Consider the following 20,837-nt stretch of genomic DNA (forward strand, 5'->3'; position numbering starts at 1 on the left):
CTGTGAGCATGTCTGGCTCTGCTCTCCCTGGGAAAGAAACAGCTGCTGCTGCTGGCCCTGCCCTTGATACGCCACCAGCTTCACCACATTGGACTTTCCCCACAGAGTGAAAATAATGAAAACCAGAGCCACGTCATTTTGTTGTAATAAGGCATTTTCTGCAATCCTTCACAGCCTGCCCTTCACTGCCACAGGGACTAGCTCTCGGTGGTGCTTTTAAGCCTGGCAGTAGGTTTGGTTTTTGGGAACCGCTACGTATGTTTGCTTCCCGGGGTGGGGAGGGCTCATTGGAGGTTTTCTCCCAAATTTGCCCTAAACCATGACAGGGGACCTGACTACATGGGGCTGGGTGTTCATCCCACTCGTGTGCTGCAGCTATGGCAACATTGCCTTCCCAACCGTGTTCCCTAAATTAGCTGCTATTTAGGCTTTGTTTATAGCTCTGCTTAAGAAACAGAGTGTTGCATGTAAAGGTTCTTATTTATTATTTGGCAGATGGGGATCTGTTAAATTCCAGTTGGAAATGAGTTGTGGGAAGATCAGGCTCTTTGCAGAAACTTCCTTCTAAAACAATGGAACAGGACCAGGGACACGGAACTCACGCACCTATGGCACTGCCCTGGGAATGAGGGACAGCAATTAACAAAATTAACTTCACAGAATCATAAAATGGTTTGGATTGGAAGGGCCCTTAAAGCTCATTACCTCAGCCCTGCCGTGGGCAGGGACTCCTTTCCCAGGCCAGGTTGCTCAGCACCATACAGGATTCTGTGCCACAGCTCCCAGGTCCTGTTGTGCCACTCATGCCCATGATGGTCTCCTGCTTTATGTATGCAGCAAATCTTGTAAGATTTCCTGTCTTTTTTCTCTTCCTTCTCTCCATGCACAGTCCATGAACAGCCACCTCTCTGCCTGCTGCTCCGTATGGAATTTTTACAGGTGCAATGTACATTTTGACAAGGATTGTGAAGGCCCGAGGGCAACAGAGATATTAATTGCACACTGAATATTCCACTCATTACTAGGACAAAGCTTCCCATTAAATAATTCACAAGTGGAAGACATGCTGAGGAAACTACCTGTCCAGAATAGTGTCCAGGCTCCCATGACCTGAAGGAGAGTTGCAAACAAGCAACAGGCAAACGATTTGACATAGTTTTATTTTCTCCCAGTACCACTATGATCTATAAGCCATAACAGGCAGATCTTTCCAAAGAAGCTATAAGAACTCGTTAATATTCATGCTTTTAAATAACGAGGCAGCAACGGCTCAGCAGCGATTATACCCAGTAAATTTTGATGCACTCAGCTCACATCCCTAGAGGCTCCAGCTCTATCAGCTGGGATGCTAGGTGAAGGACAAGATGCTCTGCTCCTCTCGTCTTGCTCTGGCTTGTCTCCCACCAATCCAGCCGCTGCTGTTTTCCATCAGTCTGCATCTCTCAGCTAGTGGCTGTGCTCTAGGTAAAACCCCACTGCTGTGTTTACCCATGTAAGCCAATCCTCGAAATCTGGCACCAGGCAGCATTCAACATGAACCTGCAGTTAATTACACCTTCTTGCTAAAATAATTGAGTAGCCTACATTCTGATTGCAGTAATTGCATCCTAATGAACTTACGTGTCAGCTTGTTGCACACAACTTTGGTGCTCCATAACATATATAAACATATAAAAATATATATAAATACCAAGTTAAGTTCATAGTTCAATCTCGAGGCACCTGAGGCACAAGGAGTCCAGAACCAACCTCCTGAATGGAGAAGGCTGGACTTGATGTTCTTGGAGGTCTTTTCCAAATTTAATGATTCTATGATTCTATTCTATAGTCACTCCAGGAGCTCAGCTGGGGGACGGCTCTGTTCCAGACCTTGTCAGGTCCCGAGGGTGCTCAGCACCATCCCGAGGGTGCAGGATGAGATCCGAGGGTGCTCAGCACAATCCTGAGAGTGCTGAGCACCATCCCGAGAGTGCAGGATTAGTCCCGAGGTTGCTCAGCACCATCCCGAGGGTGCTCAGCACCATCCCGAGGTACCTCTTCTACCTCACCACTCCCTCTTCAGAGCCCCATAAAAGGGATGGGTTATCAGGAAAAAAGGGGTTTAAGCTGAGGGAAAAAGCTTCCTTTTCCACAATTGCCTGTGTTCAAATTGAAGAGGAATCCACTTTCCCTGCAATTTTAATAGTCTCAATGGGAGGTAACTGTGCTTTTTCTGTGCTGTTAGAGGTATCAACTGACAGAGACTGTCCATTTTCTATTTTTTCCCACTTTAAGTGGAACGGGAAAGCATGGATGATGCTTCCTTATGGATCTGAATTAAGGGGAAAATGCCCCCTTTTCCATCACCAGAGAGATTTAAAGTGAGGAAAACCACTCTTTTCCCCAATATCTGAGGGGTTTAAATTAAAGGGGAGAAGCCATTTATTTACCACTGTATTTGTTTAAATGGAGTTAGCTGTCCCATTTGCTCATTTTAAGCGTTGCCTTTTCCAGCATTTCAAGGGTTTAAAGCTGCATTTCAGGGCACTTCTACCCACACCCTGGCACCAAATATCTCCAATGGGAGCGAGGCCAGCAGGTATGTAATGGTAATGCCACCTGGGAGTCCATTCTTTTTCTTATTTTCATTTAGAATGTAGACAGCCCTGATTAAAGGTCCCTATGAGACACCATTCAAATCAATACTATTCTTCTCCACCCTAATTAATCGCAGGTGGAGTGCTACTTAGTAATCACTGAAAAATAATTATGGAAGTCCATAAATTATCCAACTTAGCTGGCAACACTGCTGAAACACAAAGTTTTTCTTCTTACCTTTTTTTTGTTCCTTTGCTCCATTGTCCTGAGTAATTGTAGCAGAAAAGAAAACATTGTTTTTTTCCCAAAGAGTTTTCTTCTACGCAGAGCTCCTTACCTCAAATTTAACTCAGAGGAGCCAAACAGCTACGCTCCCTCTGAGGGCTTTTATACCCGGTGGGATTTGCCGCCTCCCCTTTCCCAGGCATCGTGGGAAAAAGAGGCGGGCCCAATTAGGGGTATATTAACCCCAGGCTGTGCTAAGGGGCATTATTCCTTCCAGGGGAATCAGCAGGGGTAAAGAGCTCCTCTCTCATTTCAGTGAAGAGGCTCTTTTAATTTGCTTCAGCCTGCTAAGAGCAGGCATCTTTTTGGGCATTTGAAGCAGCAGAAGTTTTGAAAACACCTTGAAGAAAACAATATTGAATACAGGGAGTATTTAAGTTCATGGTTTTGTGTTGGGGGTTCAGGGGCAATAAGATGCTTTTATAATGACTCTTCTTCTTGGCTTTTTTTTTTTTTAGGAGAATTTCCAGAAGTTCTAGGTCACATCAAGTGCGATACTTCAGATTCTCTCAGCAGATTCATCGAAACACAAAAGGGAACCGCCCCCGCAGCAGCTTTCCTTAGCAGCGGATCGTCCCCTCGCACAGATTCACTTCAGAGAGATAAGACGAGGACTGTGGTCACAGAGGGGATTAAAACAGGGCGGTGGGGTAGGATTCACACCGGTTAGGGGTTTTGAGTCAGCTATGCGGGGGGGAAGGTTTGAGAAATGGCCTCTGGGGCCACAGTGCGGGAAAGGCTCACTTTAGCTAACAATGCTGAGGCGGGCAGGGCAGAGCAGTCCCAGGGTGTGTTGTCACTTGTCTCTTGTGCTTTCTGTATCTTCTGTACATCTTGTGTAACATATCTCTTGTCTTAGCCCTCCAGGAGCTTATAAGAAACCCCAGGTCCTTCCGTTCATCTCCCATCTTTGCGTTCCTCGGCCCGGCACTGGCGAAGCTTCTATGCGGGAGTTCGGACAGGCGTCAGAATCGCATCTGTCTTTAGAAGCATATGATCGGATGTTTTCTTAGGTCTCGTTCTCAGCTGTGTCAACAGCTGTATGCAGCAGTGTTTCTTTACAGTGGATAAGGACTTGTGCCGATTCAAAGGCAGGCAGAGGCTTCCAGCCACAGGATTCTCAGGCATCCGTCTCTGCGGTTCTTGGAAAATAGTTGTTCCGTTAGCATCTTTTCCCTCCGGGGTCATCGGATCCCGGCAGGCTCGCCTCGGGTCCCTCCTCGGTCATCTCGTTCAGCATTCTCTCGGTCCTCGTGAGGACTTTCTTGTCTCAGAGAGTTTTCTCTCCCTGTCACGTCCCCTTGTCTCACGGGTGTCTGGGGGTATTTGGTCCGGAGCTGCTCTGCCCTGGCGCCCAGCCCGGTTGTAGGTGTTTAAGGACAAGTCCCGGGCACTTGTAATTGGAGATTTGTAATACGGGCTGTAGTTGGAGTCTAGCTGGTATTCTTATGTTGGCAGCAGGTGTCTGGAGCTGTCAAGTTACCCTGCAGCACTTTGACTTTTTTCCTAACTTTCTTTCAGATGCAGATGGATTGACCTCCTGGCAGAACACCTGTCCCAGATGAGGGGGTCCCCCTGAGAAGGTCGGTCACGGTTTTACTTTGCGGCGGGGCTGGAACCGGTCACTGTGTTACAGCTCTGCTCTTTGTATTTATTTCTAGGAAGTAAAGCTGGAAAGCAGCGGGGAAGGCGAAGCAGGTGGAAGGTGAGCCTCGGTTGGTGGAGAGCAGCCGTTGTTCTTGCTGGGGTCTCAGTTTCTGGTGCAACTCCAAGCATCCCTGCTTGTTGGTGTGTTTTAGGCTGCCTCCTGATGCTGTGCTGAGGCCCCCTCACTGACCTGCCAAGAGACCCGGTTTGCTTCTCTGGTGAGCCCCAGCAAATATTACCGGAGTCCGTGACGAAGCCTCGACCTCGTCCACATGTCGGTGCGGTCCTGGTACCCTTTAGGCGTGGCCGAGGAGTTGCGGCAAGTCGGGGGCCTTGGAAGGAGCGGCGAGGGCGCGCTCAACTTTCAGTGACGCTACATCGCCTTCTCTCCGTTTATCCTAGGCGTACCCTGCCATGACAGCATCCGCCTCGGAGCGTGGCCAAAGCGTGTGGCCGGAGGACCCGGGAGTTCCTAAGAGACGGTGAGTAGGAGTCTCTTAGGTGAATATGCCACTAAGATTGTGCACTTATATTTGGTTTTCTTTATCATAGGTGATGATACTTGTCTGAGACAACAGCCCGGTGAGAGAAGAAGTTCCCAGACAGCGAGGTGGCTTTGTTTGGCTCCCGACCGGCCTCTCGCCGTGACTCACATCTTCAGCCCTCTGAGAGATAAGTGGAGCCCACAGAGGGGATCAAAGCAGGGCGGTGGTCGGGACTGAGATCGGTTTGGGTTTTTGAGTGAGCTTTGGGGATGGGGAGGTTCTGGAAATGACCCCATAGGCCCCAGTGAGGGAAAGCCTCACTTTGGTTTGCAATGCTGAGGCAGGCAGGGCAGAGCAGTCCCAGGGTGTGTTGTCACTTGTCTCTCATGCCTTCTGTGTCTTCTGTGCATCTCGTGTAATGTGTCTCTTGCCTTAGTCCTCCCAGGGGCATATGAGAAACCCCGGGGTTTTTCCGTTCATCTCCCATCTTTGCGTTCCTCGGCCCGGCGCCGGCGAAGCTTCGATTTGGGAGGTCAGACACGTGTCAGAATCACATCTGTCTTCAGAAGCACGTGATCTTTTTAGGTCTCGTTCTCAGCTGTGTCGACAGCTATGTGCAGCAATGTTTCTTTACAGTGGATAAGGACTTGTGCTGATTCAAAGGCAGGCAGAGGCTTCCAGCCACAGGATTCTCGGGCATCTGTCTTTGCGGTTCTTCGAAAAAGTTGTTCTGTTAGCATCTTTTTCCTCCGGGGTCACCCGAGCCCGGCAGGCTCACCTCGGGTCCCTCCTCAGTCATCTCGTTCAGCATTCTCTCGGTCCTCGTGAGGACTTTCTCTCCCTGTCATGTCCCCTCGTGTCATGGGTGTCTGGGGGTATTTGGTCCGGAGCTGCTCTGCCCTGGCGCCCAGCCTGGTTGTAGGTGTTTAAGGACAAGTCCCGGGCACTTGTAATTGGAGATTTGTAATACGGGCTGTAGTTGGAGTCTAGGTGGTATTCTTATGTTGGCAGAAGGTGTCTGGAGCTGTGAAGTTACCCTGCAGCACTTTGACTTTTTTCCTAACTTTCTTTCAGATTCAGACAGATGGACCTCCTGGCAGAACACCTGTCCTAGATGAGGGCGTCCCCCTGAGAAGGTCGGTCACGGTTTTACTTTGCAGCGGGGCTGGAACCGGTCACTGTGTTACAGCTCTTCTGTTTGTATTTATTTCTAGGAAGTAAAGCCGGATAGCAGCGGGGAAGGCGAAGCAGGTGGAAGGTCAGCCTCGGTTGGTGGAGAGCAGCCGTTGTTCTTGCTGGGGTCTCAGTTTCTGGTGCAACTCCAAGCATCCCTGCTTGTTGGTGTGTTTTAGGCTGCCTCCTGATGCTGTGCTGAGGCCCCCTCACTGACCTGCCAAGAGACCCGGTTTGCTTCTCTGGTGAGCCTCAGCAAATATTACCAGAGTCCGTGACAAAGCCTCGACCTCGTCCACGTGTCGGTGCGGTCCTGGTACCCTTTAGGCGTGGCCGAGGAGTTGCGGCAAGTCGGGGGCTTTGGAAGGAGCGGCGAAAGCGCGCTCAACTTTCAGTGACGCTACATCGCCTTCTCTCCGTTTATCCTAGGCGTACCCTGCGATGACGGCATCCGCCTAGGAGCGTGGCCGAAACGTGCGGCCGGAGGACCTGGGAGTTCCTAAGAGCTGGTGAGTAGGAGTTGAGTTTTGGTGAATATGCCTCTAAGATTGTGCACTTATATTTGGTTTTCTTTATCATAGGTGATGATACTTGTCTGAGACAACAGCCCGGTGAGAGAAGAAGTTCCCAGACAGCGAGGTGGCTTTGTTTGGCTCCCGACTGGCCTCTCGCCGTGACTCACATCTTCAGCCCTCTGAGAGATAAGTGGAGCCCACAGAGGGGATCAAAGCAGGGCGGTGGGTCAGGACTCAGATCGGTTTGGGTTTTTGAGTGAGCTTTGGGGATGGGGAGGTTCTGGAAATGACCCCATAGGCCCCAGTGAGGGAAAGCCTCACTTTGGTTTGCAATGCTGAGGCAGGCAGGGCAGAGCAGTCCCAGGGTGTGTTGTCACTTGTCTCTCATGCCTTCTGTGTCTTATGTGCATCTTGTGTAACATCTCTATTGCCTTAGTCCTCCCAGGGGCTTATGAGAAACCCTGGGGTCCTTCCGTTCATCTCCCATCTTTGCGTTCCTCGGCCCAGCGCCGGCGAAGCTTCAATGCGGGAGTTCGGACAGGCGTCAGAATCGCATCTGTCTTTAGAAGCATGTGATCGGATGTTTTCTTAGGTCTCGTTCTCAGCTGTGTCAACAGCTGTATGCAGCAGTGTTTCTTTACAGTGGATAAGGACTTGTGCCGATTCAAAGGCAGGCAGAGGCTTCCAGCCACAGGATTCTCGGGCATCCGTCTCTGCGGTTCTTGGAAAATAGTTGTTCCGTTAGCGTCTTTTTCCTCTGGGGTCACCGGAGCCCGGCAGGCTCGCCTCGGGTCCCTCCTCGGTCATCTCGTTCAGCATTCTCTCGGTCCTCATGAGGACTTTCTTGTCTCAGAGAGTTTTCTCTCCTTGTCATGTCCCCTTGTCTCACGTGTCACGGGTGTCTGGTGGTATTTGGTCCGGAGCTGCTCTGCCCTGGCGCCCAGCCCGTTGTAGGTGTTTAAGGACAAGTCCCGGGCACTTGTAATTGGAGATTTGTAATATGGGCTGTAGTTGGAGTCTAGCTGGTATTCTTATGTTGGCAGCAGGTGTCTGGAGCTGTGAAGTTACCCTGCAGCACTTTGACTTTTTTCCTAACTTTCTTTCAGATGCAGATGGATTGACCTCCTGGCAGAACACCTGTCCCAGATGACGGGGTCCCCCTGAGAAGGTTGGTCACGGTTTTACTTTGCGGCGGGGCTGGAACCGGTCACTGTGTTACAGCTCTGCTCTTTGTGTTTATTTCTAGGAAGTAAAGCCGGATAGCAGCGGGGAAGGCGAAGCAGGTGGAAGGTGAGCCTCGGTTGGTGGAGAGAAGCAGTTGTTCTTGCTGGGGTCTCAGTTTCTGCTACAACTTTAATCCCTTGGGTTTTTTTTATTTTAGGTGGTCTACTTGCAAGATATCCCAGCTCAGGATGCTGGAGGACAGGTGGGTGCAAGCTCTGTGTGTGTTTTGGTGTTTAAGTCCCTGGTTTGCTGCTAATCTCTAGTTCTTGAAGATAGAATGAAAGAACCACATCACAAATCCCACCTTGTGGATCCTGACACACATTGGTGTCACGGACAGGATTCTGAGACAGAAGGGGTTGCAGGTTTATTGTGCAGTCAGTATCAGGGGAAAGACGTTTCGCCTCAGCTGCCCCTAGCCTGCCATGTCGGTGAGCAGTGTCTAGAAAGCAAGGGAGGTGACTCGAATTTCTTGAAAACAGCACATGCCTCAGGGCAAAGCACCCCACACTCGTTTGAGGGCTCTGTCTTCAGAACTTTACAGGCGATCTTTGAGTATGATAAGTGGGACTGAGAGGTTTTTCTGTTTAAAGTCCCTGGTTTGCTGCTAATCTTTAGTTCTCTAAGATAGAAGGAAAGAACCACATCACAAATCCCACCTTGTGGATCCTGACACGAATTGGTGTCACGGACAGGATTCTGAGAGACAGAAGGGGTTGCAGGTTTATCGTGCAGTCATTATCAAAGGAAAGACGTTTCGCCTCAGCCGCCCCTAGCCTGCCACGCTGGTGAGCAGTGTCTAGAAAGCAAGGGAGGTGACTCGAATTTGTTAAAAACAGCACATGCCTCAGGGCAAAGCACCCCACACTCGTTTGAGGGCTCTGTCTTCAGAACTTTACAGGGGATCTTTGAGTACGAGAGGTGGGACTGAGTGGTTTTTCTTCTGTTTCAGTCCCTGGTTGGCTGACAAGCTTTTGTAGTCCAAGATGGAATAAAGGAACCACATTGGGAATTCCACCTTGTGCATTGTGACAGTAACTCAGTGCTTTTTTCTTTTCTGTCTTTGCAGGAGTTGGTGTTGCCCCGAGCACGGCAAGGAGCAGAGATGAGCAGGTGAGTTGGCATTTTGAAGTTAAGTTAGAGGACAGGGCTGTAGTGGGATGGGCCCCTCTGAAGCCAAGGGAGAGGGTTTCTTTGCAAGCTCGCCAGAGCTTTTGCCGGGCAGGGCAGTTCCAATCCATCTTCCCGTTGTCTCGTGTTTCATGTCATCGGCCATCTCAGCCTCTCGACGTCATCGTGGATTTTTTTGTCTGAGGAACCGGCCTTTGCATCCACAGCTATCGCCGCGTTCACCCGGCAGACATCGCCTGCGACTGCCTTGTACCGTGCCTGCCTCTGTAAAACTAACTGCACTGTGCCTGCCTCTGTAAAACTAACTGCACTGTGCCTGCCTCTGTAAAACTAACTGCACTGTGCCTGCCTCTGTACCTTAACTTGACTTTAACTGCACTGTGCCTGCCTCTGTACCTTAACTTGACTTTAACTGCACTGTGCCTGCCTCTGTACCTTAACTGCATTGGTTTGGAGCTGCCCTGCCCTGGCACATAGTTAGAGTTAGGTGGAACAATTATAAAAGGTTACAGTTCCTCTTTTCTATGAGGTTTTTGTGTAGAAAATGTGGGCCTAGAGGGTGGCTGAGTCATAGCTACCATAGAATTCCTCACTGACCACCTTGTGTTGTCTTGCAGGTCTCTGATGCCTATTTTCTGAGGATCTACCGTTTGATGTTGAGAAGCAGCAGTGAGAAGATATCTCAGGGCATTTTGTTCAGCAGAGTGTTTCAAATAAGGGTTGCGGTCACTGCGCGTTAGTCTCCTGCTGCGTGTCAGAGCGTGTCTGTCTGTGAGAGTCGGTGGGTCAGGGTCTGCTTGTGTGCATGTGTGTTGAGTGGTTCTAACCTGGTATGTATGGCTTTTGCTTTTCAGGAATTACTATTCACTTTTAAATTTAGAATAAAAAATCCCCAGCTGGGGGGGTTTTTTTTTTTCCCTCCCAGCTGGGGTTTTTTTTCCTCGGTCCCGGCCGGTCTGCGAGGTGACAGTCATCGCCAAAGTTTGGGCACGGGCCGGCCCCGGACCGAGGTTTTCGTCAGGCAGGCTGAATTTGAGGCCCCCCGGGAACCGAGTTCCCGTGGGGTAGGAGGGGGGTGTGTGTTTGTGTCGAGTGGTTCTAACCTGGTATGTATGGCTTTTGCTTTCCAGGACTTGCAATTCACTTTTAAATTTAGAATAAAAAATCCCCAGCTGGGGGGGTTTTTTTTTTTTCCCTCCCAGCTGGGGTTTTTTTTCCTCGGTCCCGGCCGGTCTGCGAGGCGACAGTCATCGCCAAAGTTTGGGCACGGGCCGGCCCCGGACCGAGGTTTTCGTCAGGCAGGCTGAATTTGAGGCCCCCCCGGGAACCGAGTTCCCGTGGGGTAGGAGGGGGGTGTGTGTGTGTGTCGAGTGGTTCTAACCTGGTATGTATGGCTTTTGCTTTCCAGGACTTGCAATTCACTTTTAAATTTAGAATAAAAAATCCCCAGCTGGGGGGGTTTTTTTTTTTTCCCTCCCAGCTGGGGTTTTTTTTCCTCGGTCCCGGCCGGTCTGCGAGGCGACAGTCATCGCCAAAGTTTGGGCACGGGCCGGCCCCGGACCGAGGTTTTCGTCAGGCAGGCTGATTTTCAGGCTCCCGGGAACCACGTTCCCGAGGACCAACGACAGCAGGATTATAACGGGGTGGTGGGGAGGAGAGCAAAGGTGAGTACGTGTGTGAGCTGAAGCCGGCTTCTGTGGCGAATGAGTATTCTGTTTTCTGTGTGCTCCTTGTGGTTTGGCATAGCAGTAATAATGAAACAGCATGTATTGACCTTTCCAGAACTGTAGAAATAGTTATATTCTGTTAATATGTATTTGGCTTGTATTGTTCTGTATTTGCATTTGCTGCTGCGTTTTGCTGTATTACTCTGTATGTGAATTAGGAATTTTTCAGTGTGTACATGGATTGTATTGTAATGCATTTGTCTCCAGTTTCTCTGTGTTTTGCTGTAGTGTAAATAAATTCATTAAATAAAGGTGAATAAACCTTCATCCCCCTCCCCCCTCTCCCCCCTGGCTCTTGTGTTTTTGGTGTGGTGTAGTCATTATTTTCATTCTATTTCTTGCTTTTCAATCTCTTTCTAACTTTCTCTAAGTCTCTGTCACTGTTGCTCACTCTATTTTTCTGTTTCTTTTCTCTCCAACTCTGTTTCCTTTCCCTCTAGCTCCGAGTTAGACAGAAAGCAACTGGACTTGCTTCCTTTCCACCGTAACTCCGAGTTACGGTGAACAGGAATTGTCTCAGTTTCCTTTCTCTCTGCCTCTGAGTTAGAAAGAAAAGAAATAAAGTCGGTTTCTCTCCACTCTCCCTCGGTTTCTTTTCTCTCCAACTCTGTTTCCTTTCCCTCTAGCTCCGAGTTAGACAGAAAGCAACTGGACTCGATTCCTTTCCACCGTAACTCCGAGTTACGGTGAACAGGGATTGTCTCCGTTTCCTTTCTCTCTGCCTCTGAGTTAGATGGAAAGGAAGTAGAGTTGGTTTCTCTCCACTGTCCCTCTCTTTCTTTTCACTTTGACTCTGTTTCCCTTTTCTCTGTGACTCTGACTTTGACTTGGACTTAGTTTCTTTTTGCTCCCCCTCTCTTTCCCTTTTCTCTGTGACTCTGACTCAGTTTCTTTTTGCTCCCCCTCTGTTTCCCTTTTCTCTCTGACTTGGATTTAGTTTCTTTTTGCTCTCACTCTGTTTCCCTTTTCTCTGTACCTCTGACTTGGACTTAGTTTCTTTTTGCTCTCACTCTGTTTCCCTTTTCTCTGTGACTCTGACTTTGACTTGGACTTAGTTTCTTTTTGCTCTCACTCTGTTTCCCTTTTCTCTGTGACTCTGACTTTGACTTGGACTTAGTTTCTTTTTGCTCCCCCTCTCTTTCCCTTTTCTCTGTGACTCTGACTCTGTTTCTTTTTGCTCCCCCTCTGTTTCCCTTTTCTCTCTGACTTGGATTTAGTTTCTTTTTGCTCTCACTCTGTTTCCCTTTTCTCTGTGACTCTGACTTGGACTTAGTTTCTTTTCACTTTGACTCTGTTTCCCTTTTCTCTGTACCTTTGACTTTGTTTCTCTTCAGTCTCTCTATTTTCTTTCCCTCAAACTTAAACTCATTTCTCTTCTCTCTAACTTCTTCTTTTGCTTTCTAGCTTAAACTTTAAACTTAGAAAAAGCAGCAGTAGAACCTTTCATGCTCCCGGGGAGTAAAAAAACAAATTAAAAATTATAAAGTACATACCACTTACTCCCCGGGAGCACGAAACCTTCTACTGCTGCACCAGACTTATAGTTTTTATTCTTTTTCTTTATAGTATATATACTATATAGGGGGCCCCGCCCCCTCCCACCTACACCATACCTAGTCCCCACCCCTATCCCACTCTCACTCACTCCTGACACACCAATGACCCTCCCCTAGCACTCACCCAAGCCCTTCCCCCACCCCTCCTGCACAGCCCCCATCCCCAAGCACTCACCCTCACTATACACCCACCATCCCCTAGCACGCACCCCCTATACAGCCCCCACCCCTACTGCACACCCCCCCATCCCCTAGCACCCACAATCCACTAGCACCCACCCCCTATACACACAACCCCATCGCCTAGCCCCCACCCCTCCTGCACTCCCCCCATCCGCTAACCCCCACCCCTCAAGCACACCCCAGCCCCAAACACAGCCCCCCACCCCAGCACCCCCACTCCCAACACACCAGCAACAACGGGAGCCCCACCAATCAACACAAAACCCACCAAAACACCACCCCTCAAACCCAGCAGAGCCCCCGAGCTGCCCATCACGCCACACCACCCCCCGGCGCCGCTCCGCCCCTCGGGACCGCCCCAGAAGCATCGATCACGCCGCCGCACCCCCGGCACCGCCCCCCAGAACCGCCCCGACGCCGTCCGTCACGCAGCCCCGCCCCGCGGCTCCGCCCCCGGCACCACCCCCGCGCTGTCCGTCACGCGGCCCCGCCCCCCGGCACCGCCCCCGAGCCGTCCGTCACGCCTCTCCGCCCCCCGGCACCGCCCCCGAGCCGCCCGTCACGCCGCCCCGCCCCCCGGCACCGCCCCGCAGCTGTCCGTCACGCCGCCCCGCCCCCTGGCACCGCCTCCCACCTGTCCGTCACGACGCCCCGCCCCGATGACATCAGACAGCCGCCATTTTATGAAAAATATCAACCTTATGATTTTTAATAAAATACATACAAAAACACGATAAAACGACACGGTAACACAAGCACCACACCCCGCACACACGCCGCCGACCCCGCCACGCCAAAAAACCCGCCCCGAAGCCGCGGAAAAAGTCGCGATCACCGTCGCCCCCCCAAGCCCCGCGCCGCTGCGAGAGCGCCCCGCGCCGACCCGGAACGACCCTCCGGCGCGCGCCAGCGCGCCGGCGAGTCGTTCCGGGTCGGCGCGGGGCGCTCCCGCGGCGGCGCTGGGCCGGTAAACCCCCCGGCACGGGCGCCGCCATCTTGACCGGAACTGTGTCACCGGCACCACGGCAACCGCCCGGAACTGCCCTCCTGGCCGCCCCGCCCACCGGTACCGCCCCCGAGCCGTCCGTCACGCCGCCCCGCCCCCCGGCACCGCCCCCCCGCCTGCCCATCAAGGCGCTCCGCCCCGATGACGTCAGACGGCCGCCATGTTGTAAAAAAATATAAACGATCATATTTTAAAATAAAATAAACCCAGAAACACGACAAAACGACAAAGTAACACAAGCACGACACCCCGCACACATCCCGCCGAACCCCCACGCCAAAAAACCCCTCCCGAAAGCCGCCCAAACAATCTCGATCACCGTCACACCCCCAAGCGCCGCGCGGCCAGGGGAGCGCCCCGCGCCGACCCGGAACGACCCTCCGGCGCGCGCCACCGCGCCGGAGGGTCGTTCCGGGTCGGCGCGGGGCGCTCCCGCGGCCGCGCGGCTCCGGTAAACCCCCCGGCACGGGCGCCGCCATCTTGACCGGAAGCGCGTCACCGGCGCGACGGCACCCGCCCGGAAGCCCCCACGGCGCATGCGCGGCGCCATTTTGTCCCGGAAAAAAATCAAATCGAGAATCTCAAATCCCAGCGCCGAGAAGCGCGAGAAAAACAGCACCGAATGCCGCGCGGCAGCGCGGCATTCGGTGCCGTTTTTCTCGCGCTTCTCGGCGCCCCGTTTCAAAGCCACACACAAGCTCAACACTATAATTATGCATAACCAGCTGGGCGCGGCCATTTTGAACCGGAAATATAGGGCGCGGCCATGTTTTTGCCGGAAATACAGGGCGCAGCCATTTTGAACCGGAAATACATGGGGGCGGCCATGTTTTTGCCGGAAATACAGGGCGCGGCCATTTTAAACCGGAAATACATGGGCGCGGCCATTTTAAACCGGAAACTGATAGGCGCAGCCATGTTTTTGCCGGAAATACTTAGCAGCCGCCATATTTAATCTGAAATTCAAAGCTACAGCTCCAGACTCGAGTTCCAGGTTGCAATTCCAGGCTAAAGTTCCAGGTTAGGGTTCTAGGTCAGGGTTCTAGGTCAGGGTTCTAGGTCAGGGTTCTAGATCAGGTTCTAGATCAGGTTCTAGATCAGGTTCTAGATCGGGTTCTAGATCGGGTTCTAGATCGGGTTCTAGATCGGGTTCTAGATTTCACTTTCACTTTCACTTTCGGTTTCAGTTTCACTTTCGGTTTCAGTTTCAGTTTCACTTTCAGTTTCACTTTCACTTTCAGTTTCACTTTCACTTTCGGTTTCAGTTTCACTTTCACTTTTAGTTTCAGTTTCGGTTTCACTTTCACTTTCACTTTCGGTTTCACTTTCAGTTTCGGTTTCACTTTCAGTTTCACTTTCAGTTTCACTTTCACTTTCACTTTCGGTTTCACTTTCAGTTTCGGTTTCACTTTCACTTTCACTATCGGTTTCACTTTCACTTTCAGTTTCGGTTTCACTTTCACTTTCACTTTCGGTGTCACTTTCAGTTTCAGTTTCACTTTCACTTTCGGTTTCACTTTCAGTTTCAGTTTCGGTTTCACTTTCACTTTCACTTTCGGTTTCACTTTCAGTTTCAGTTTCAGTTTCACTTTCGGTTTCACTTTCACTTTCGGTTTCAGTTTCAGTTTCTGTTTCACTTTCAGTTTCAGTTTCAGTTTCAGTTTCACTTTCGGTTTCACTTTCACTTTTGGTTTCAGTTTCAGTTTCGGTTTCGGTTTCACTTTCACTTTCGGTTTCAGTTTCACTTTCACTTTCGGTTTCACTTTCACTTTCACTTTCGGTTTCAGTTTCACTTTCGGTTTCACTTTCACTTTCACTTTCACGGTTAGGGTTAGGGTTAGGGTTAGGGTTAGGGTTAGGGTTAGGGTTAGGGTTAGGGTTAGGGTTAGGGTTAGGGTTAGGGTTAGGGTTAGGGTTAGGGTTAGGGTTAGGGTTAGGGTTAGGGTTAGGGTTAGGGTTAGGGTTAGGGTTAGGGTTAGGGTTAGGGTTAGGGTTAGGGTTAGGGTTAGGGTTAGGGTTAGGGTTAGGGTTAGGGTTAGGGTTAGGGTTAGGGTTAGGGTTAGGGTTAGGGTTAGGGTTAGGGTTAGGGTTAGGGTTAGGGTTAGGGTTAGGGTTAGGGTTAGGGTTAGGGTTAGGGTTAGGGTTAGGGTTAGGGTTAGGGTTAGGGTTAGGGTTAGGGTTAGGGTTAGGGTTAGGGTTAGGGTTAGGGTTAGGGTTAGGGTTAGGGTTAGGGTTAGGGTTAGGGTTAGGGTTAGGGTTAGGGTTAGGGTTAGGGTTAGGGTTAGGGTTAGGGTTAGGGTTAGGGTTAGGGTTAGGGTTAGGGTTAGGGTTAGGGTTAGGGTTAGGGTTAGGGTTAGGGTTAGGGTTAGGGTTAGGGTTAGGGTTAGGGTTAGGGTTAGGGTTAGGGTTAGGGTTAGGGTTAGGGTTAGGGTTAGGGTTAGGGTTAGGGTTAGGGTTAGGGTTAGGGTTAGGGTTAGGGTTAGGGTTAGGGTTAGGGTTAGGGTTAGGGTTAGGGTTAGGGTTAGGGTTAGGGTTAGGGTTAGGGTTAGGGTTAGGGTTAGGGTTAGGGTTAGGGTTAGGGTTAGGGTTAGGGTTAGGGTTAGGGTTAGGGTTAGGGTTAGGGTTAGGGTTAGGGTTAGGGTTAGGGTTAGGGTTAGGGTTAGGGTTAGGGTTAGGGTTAGGGTTAGGGTTAGGGTTAGGGTTAGGGTTAGGGTTAGGGTTAGGGTTAGGGTTAGGGTTAGGGTTAGGGTTAGGGTTAGGGTTAGGGTTAGGGTTAGGGTTAGGGTTAGGGTTAGGGTTAGGGTTAGGGTTAGGGTTAGGGTTAGGGTTAGGGTTAGGGTTAGGGTTAGGGTTAGGGTTAGGGTTAGGGTTAGGGTTAGGGTTAGGGTTAGGGTTAGGGTTAGGGTTAGGGTTAGGGTTAGGGTTAGGGTTAGGGTTAGGGTTAGGGTTAGGGTTAGGGTTAGGGTTAGGGTTAGGGTTAGGGTTAGGGTTAGGGTTAGGGTTAGGGTTAGGGTTAGGGTTAGGGTTAGGGTTAGGGTTAGGGTTAGGGTTAGGGTTAGGGTTAGGGTTAGGGTTAGGGTTAGGGTTAGGGTTAGGGTTAGGGTTAGGGTTAGGGTTAGGGTTAGGGTTAGGGTTAGGGTTAGGGTTAGGGTTAGGGTTAGGGTTAGGGTTAGGGTTAGGGTTAGGGTTAGGGTTAGGGTTAGGGTTAGGGTTAGGGTTAGGGTTAGGGTTAGGGTTAGGGTTAGGGTTAGGGTTAGGGTTAGGGTTAGGGTTAGGGTTAGGGTTAGGGTTAGGGTTAGGGTTAGGGTTAGGGTTAGGGTTAGGGTTAGGGTTAGGGTTAGGGTTAGGGTTAGGGTTAGGGTTAGGGTTAGGGTTAGGGTTAGGGTTAGGGTTAGGGTTAGGGTTAGGGTTAGGGTTAGGGTTAGGGTTAGGGTTAGGGTTAGGGTTAGGGTTAGGGTTAGGGTTAGGGTTAGGGTTAGGGTTAGGGTTAGGGTTAGGGTTAGGGTTAGGGTTAGGGTTAGGGTTAGGGTTAGGGTTAGGGTTAGGGTTAGGGTTAGGGTTAGGGTTAGGGTTAGGGTTAGGGTTAGGGTTAGGGTTAGGGTTAGGGTTAGGGTTAGGGTTAGGGTTAGGGTTAGGGTTAGGGTTAGGGTTAGGGTTAGGGTTAGGGTTAGGGTTAGGGTTAGGGTTAGGGTTAGGGTTAGGGTTAGGGTTAGGGTTAGGGTTAGGGTTAGGGTTAGGGTTAGGGTTAGGGTTAGGGTTAGGGTTAGGGTTAGGGTTAGGGTTAGGGTTAGGGTTAGGGTTAGGGTTAGGGTTAGGGTTAGGGTTAGGGTTAGGGTTAGGGTTAGGGTTAGGGTTAGGGTTAGGGTTAGGGTTAGGGTTAGGGTTAGGGTTAGGGTTAGGGTTAGGGTTAGGGTTAGGGTTAGGGTTAGGGTTAGGGTTAGGGTTAGGGTTAGGGTTAGGGTTAGGGTTAGGGTTAGGGTTAGGGTTAGGGTTAGGGTTAGGGTTAGGGTTAGGGTTAGGGTTAGGGTTAGGGTTAGGGTTAGGGTTAGGGTTAGGGTTAGGGTTAGGGTTAGGGTTAGGGTTAGGGTTAGGGTTAGGGTTAGGGTTAGGGTTAGGGTTAGGGTTAGGGTTAGGGTTAGGGTTAGGGTTAGGGTTAGGGTTAGGGTTAGGGTTAGGGTTAGGGTTAGGGTTAGGGTTAGGGTTAGGGTTAGGGTTAGGGTTAGGGTTAGGGTTAGGGTTAGGGTTAGGGTTAGGGTTAGGGTTAGGGTTAGGGTTAGGGTTAGGGTTAGGGTTAGGGTTAGGGTTAGGGTTAGGGTTAGGGTTAGGGTTAGGGTTAGGGTTAGGGTTAGGGTTAGGGTTAGGGTTAGGGTTAGGGTTAGGGTTAGGGTTAGGGTTAGGGTTAGGGTTAGGGTTAGGGTTAGGGTTAGGGTTAGGGTTAGGGTTAGGGTTAGGGTTAGGGTTAGGGTTAGGGTTAGGGTTAGGGTTAGGGTTAGGGTTAGGGTTAGGGTTAGGGTTAGGGTTAGGGTTAGGGTTAGGGTTAGGGTTAGGGTTAGGGTTAGGGTTAGGGTTAGGGTTAGGGTTAGGGTTAGGGTTAGGGTTAGGGTTAGGGTTAGGGTTAGGGTTAGGGTTAGGGTTAGGGTTAGGGTTAGGGTTAGGGTTAGGGTTAGGGTTAGGGTTAGGGTTAGGGTTAGGGTTAGGGTTAGGGTTAGGGTTAGGGTTAGGGTTAGGGTTAGGGTTAGGGTTAGGGTTAGGGTTAGGGTTAGGGTTAGGGTTAGGGTTAGGGTTAGGGTTAGGGTTAGGGTTAGGGTTAGGGTTAGGGTTAGGGTTAGGGTTAGGGTTAGGGTTAGGGTTAGGGTTAGGGTTAGGGTTAGGGTTAGGGTTAGGGTTAGGGTTAGGGTTAGGGTTAGGGTTAGGGTTAGGGTTAGGGTTAGGGTTAGGGTTAGGGTTAGGGTTAGGGTTAGGGTTAGGGTTAGGGTTAGGGTTAGGGTTAGGGTTAGGGTTAGGGTTAGGGTTAGGGTTAGGGTTAGGGTTAGGGTTAGGGTTAGGGTTAGGGTTAGGGTTAGGGTTAGGGTTAGGGTTAGGGTTAGGGTTAGGGTTAGGGTTAGGGTTAGGGTTAGGGTTAGGGTTAGGGTTAGGGTTAGGGTTAGGGTTAGGGTTAGGGTTAGGGTTAGGGTTAGGGTTAGGGTTAGGGTTAGGGTTAGGGTTAGGGTTAGGGTTAGGGTTAGGGTTAGGGTTAGGGTTAGGGTTAGGGTTAGGGTTAGGGTTAGGGTTAGGGTTAGGGTTAGGGTTAGGGTTAGGGTTAGGGTTAGGGTTAGGGTTAGGGTTAGGGTTAGGGTTAGGGTTAGGGTTAGGGTTAGGGTTAGGGTTAGGGTTAGGGTTAGGGTTAGGGTTAGGGTTAGGGTTAGGGTTAGGGTTAGGGTTAGGGTTAGGGTTAGGGTTAGGGTTAGGGTTAGGGTTAGGGTTAGGGTTAGGGTTAGGGTTAGGGTTAGGGTTAGGGTTAGGGTTAGGGTTAGGGTTAGGGTTAGGGTTAGGGTTAGGGTTAGGGTTAGGGTTAGGGTTAGGGTTAGGGTTAGGGTTAGGGTTAGGGTTAGGGTTAGGGTTAGGGTTAGGGTTAGGGTTAGGGTTAGGGTTAGGGTTAGGGTTAGGGTTAGGGTTAGGGTTAGGGTTAGGGTTAGGGTTAGGGTTAGGGTTAGGGTTAGGGTTAGGGTTAGGGTTAGGGTTAGGGTTAGGGTTAGGGTTAGGGTTAGGGTTAGGGTTAGGGTTAGGGTTAGGGTTAGGGTTAGGGTTAGGGTTAGGGTTAGGGTTAGGGTTAGGGTTAGGGTTAGGGTTAGGGTTAGGGTTAGGGTTAGGGTTAGGGTTAGGGTTAGGGTTAGGGTTAGGGTTAGGGTTAGGGTTAGGGTTAGGGTTAGGGTTAGGGTTAGGGTTAGGGTTAGGGTTAGGGTTAGGGTTAGGGTTAGGGTTAGGGTTAGGGTTAGGGTTAGGGTTAGGGTTAGGGTTAGGGTTAGGGTTAGGGTTAGGGTTAGGGTTAGGGTTAGGGTTAGGGTTAGGGTTAGGGTTAGGGTTAGGGTTAGGGTTAGGGTTAGGGTTAGGGTTAGGGTTAGGGTTAGGGTTAGGGTTAGGGTTAGGGTTAGGGTTAGGGTTAGGGTTAGGGTTAGGGTTAGGGTTAGGGTTAGGGTTAGGGTTAGGGTTAGGGTTAGGGTTAGGGTTAGGGTTAGGGTTAGGGTTAGGGTTAGGGTTAGGGTTAGGGTTAGGGTTAGGGTTAGGGTTAGGGTTAGGGTTAGGGTTAGGGTTAGGGTTAGGGTTAGGGTTAGGGTTAGGGTTAGGGTTAGGGTTAGGGTTAGGGTTAGGGTTAGGGTTAGGGTTAGGGTTAGGGTTAGGGTTAGGGTTAGGGTTAGGGTTAGGGTTAGGGTTAGGGTTAGGGTTAGGGTTAGGGTTAGGGTTAGGGTTAGGGTTAGGGTTAGGGTTAGGGTTAGGGTTAGGGTTAGGGTTAGGGTTAGGGTTAGGGTTAGGGTTAGGGTTAGGGTTAGGGTTAGGGTTAGGGTTAGGGTTAGGGTTAGGGTTAGGGTTAGGGTTAGGGTTAGGGTTAGGGTTAGGGTTAGGGTTAGGGTTAGGGTTAGGGTTAGGGTTAGGGTTAGGGTTAGGGTTAGGGTTAGGGTTAGGGTTAGGGTTAGGGTTAGGGTTAGGGTTAGGGTTAGGGTTAGGGTTAGGGTTAGGGTTAGGGTTAGGGTTAGGGTTAGGGTTAGGGTTAGGGTTAGGGTTAGGGTTAGGGTTAGGGTTAGGGTTAGGGTTAGGGTTAGGGTTAGGGTTAGGGTTAGGGTTAGGGTTAGGGTTAGGGTTAGGGTTAGGGTTAGGGTTAGGGTTAGGGTTAGGGTTAGGGTTAGGGTTAGGGTTAGGGTTAGGGTTAGGGTTAGGGTTAGGGTTAGGGTTAGGGTTAGGGTTAGGGTTAGGGTTAGGGTTAGGGTTAGGGTTAGGGTTAGGGTTAGGGTTAGGGTTAGGGTTAGGGTTAGGGTTAGGGTTAGGGTTAGGGTTAGGGTTAGGGTTAGGGTTAGGGTTAGGGTTAGGGTTAGGGTTAGGGTTAGGGTTAGGGTTAGGGTTAGGGTTAGGGTTAGGGTTAGGGTTAGGGTTAGGGTTAGGGTTAGGGTTAGGGTTAGGGTTAGGGTTAGGGTTAGGGTTAGGGTTAGGGTTAGGGTTAGGGTTAGGTTAGGGTTAGGGTTAGGGTTAGGGTTAGGGTTAGGGTTAGGGTTAGGGTTAGGGTTAGGGTTAGGGTTAGGGTTAGGGTTAGGGTTAGGGTTAGGGTTAGGGTTAGGGTTAGGGTTAGGGTTAGGGTT

At 50.6% G+C, this 20,837-nt stretch overlaps 2 long non-coding RNA genes across 3 annotated transcripts; both read left to right on the top strand.

Annotated features, from left to right (window-relative positions):
• The first annotated feature begins 1,954 nt into the window (after positions 1 to 1,954).
• LOC147649577 (uncharacterized) lies at positions 1,955 to 7,837 on the top strand. Of its 2 annotated transcripts, XR_015278753.1 has the most exons (12): positions 1,955 to 2,030; positions 2,494 to 2,578; positions 3,321 to 3,512; positions 4,384 to 4,445; positions 4,524 to 4,567; positions 4,662 to 4,828; positions 4,912 to 4,991; positions 5,062 to 6,130; positions 6,209 to 6,252; positions 6,347 to 6,412; positions 6,597 to 6,676; positions 6,749 to 7,837. It is a non-coding gene; the product is annotated as an uncharacterized LOC147649577 (long non-coding RNA). The 2 variants fall into 2 exon arrangements; XR_015278752.1 differs by lacking the exons at positions 1,955 to 2,030; positions 2,494 to 2,578 and adding an exon at positions 3,069 to 3,231 and having other exon boundaries at positions 3,321 to 4,445; positions 4,662 to 4,727.
• Positions 7,838 to 7,877: 40 nt separating this feature from the next.
• On the top strand, positions 7,878 to 11,039 carry LOC111946162 (uncharacterized). Its single transcript, XR_015278762.1, has 4 exons — positions 7,878 to 7,972; positions 8,064 to 8,108; positions 8,976 to 9,019; positions 9,655 to 11,039. It is a non-coding gene; the product is annotated as an uncharacterized LOC111946162 (long non-coding RNA).
• Positions 11,040 to 20,837: the final 9,798 nt, after the last annotated feature.

This window comes from Cyanistes caeruleus, chromosome 22 (assembly GCF_971803275.1).
Source record: "Cyanistes caeruleus chromosome 22, bCyaCae1.hap1.1, whole genome shotgun sequence".
Taxonomy (NCBI): Eukaryota; Metazoa; Chordata; class Aves; order Passeriformes; family Paridae; genus Cyanistes; species Cyanistes caeruleus.